Consider the following 1622-nt stretch of genomic DNA (forward strand, 5'->3'; position numbering starts at 1 on the left):
AAAGAAATTGCACAGCCCAGATCTCATAGCATTAACTTTTCAAATGTTCTTCGCCTTTTCTGAGACTGTGCCTGTGTGGGTGAGCACAGTTCAGACCCTCCTCTTCTCTGGGGCGCCAGCAGCAAGGTGGCCAAATGGGCTGCTTTCTGCTTGCTGTCCCTGCTGCACACACAGGGATGACGACGGGGAGTATCAAGTGAAGCCTGTGGGTGGCTAAGGTCGGTGCACGGGAGGTGGCTGGTCTTACGAGTCAACCGAGTCAGAGGAAAAAAGTAAAAAAAAGAATGAGGATCAAAGTAAGCAGACAGGACCAGTGGGACCCATCACATGAACGGGGACCCCACCATGTGAACAAGCATCCATCCTAGCTGAACCCCAGAAGGAGATAAGAGGAGAGAAGCACAGAGTGCACAGTGAATGAAAAAAGAACTGAAGATGTCTGAGTCTTGGGAGAGGTCCTTTCAGCACCAAGCATTCAGAGTCTTGAAGCAATAAATACCCACACCAGAAGGTAAAAAGATTTCAATAAGCAATCTAATAATGCAACTCAGCTAGGAACTCAAGAACAGAACCAACTTACAAGTGGTAGAAAGAAGTAGTAAAGATCAGAGTGTAAAACAATAAATTGAGACAAAAAATGCAAAAGATCGATGAAAGAGTTGGGTTTTTATAAAGGTATATGAAATTGACAAACTTTTAGCTACGGTAAGAAAGACAAATCTCAAATAAATAAGGAGACTAAAAATGCTGTGTTACAACTTCCATACAGAGGTAATTAAGGGATATTACACACAGCCGTTATGGCCGGGTCTAGAGGTCCCAAAAGCCTGTGTGGGCGTAGACAGGGCTCTGGAGGCTGTGGGCCTAGGGTAAATAACACCGGGTTAAGGGTGTGCGATTAACCAGTCTACCTATGGACCATGTTAGCACAGCTCTGGGTGAGGGGATGAGGAAGGCCCACCCTGGGTGCCGTGTTTCAGCACAGACAAAATCAACTCACCAAGGACCAAAGACATAGATGTAAGACTCAACACCATGAAAGTACCATTAGGAAACACCGGGTTAGTGCTTCAGGATGCTGGCACAGGGAAAGATTTTTTGGAAAACCCTCAAAGCAAAGGCAATGAGTGCAACAACTGAGCAATCGGGTTGTACCAAACCTCAAAGCGTCTGCACAATAAAGGAGTCAAACAGCAGTTGGGAGATAACCTGCAGAACAGGAGGAAATACCTGCACACTGGTGGTTTGACAAGGATTCAGTATTCAGAACGCAATCACCATAATGAAAATAATATCCGATTTTTGAAATGGGCAAATAATCTGAGTAGGCCTTTCTCAGCAGAGACGTACCAATGGTCAAAGCGTGTGAGAAGAGTGTACTCGATGGCAGTAAGGTTCAGGGAAACGTAACTCCAGCCGAGTGAGGCGCCAACTCACCCGGGTTGGAAGGGTTATTACCAAAAGACAAAAAATAATAAATGCTGGCCAGGCTGCAGAGGGAGCACAGGCGGGCGCCGAGGTAAACGGCTCAGCTGCGGAGCTTCCTCTAAGAGCTGGGGTCCCCCTGCCCTGTGCCCCACAGCGGAGGCGTCAGTGTGGGCGCAGGCAGCCACGCCCACGTT

This window comes from Fukomys damarensis, unplaced genomic scaffold (assembly GCF_012274545.1).
Source record: "Fukomys damarensis isolate Sample0158 unplaced genomic scaffold, DMR_v1.0_HiC HiC_scaffold_11, whole genome shotgun sequence".
NCBI lineage: Eukaryota > Metazoa > Chordata > Mammalia > Rodentia > Bathyergidae > Fukomys > Fukomys damarensis.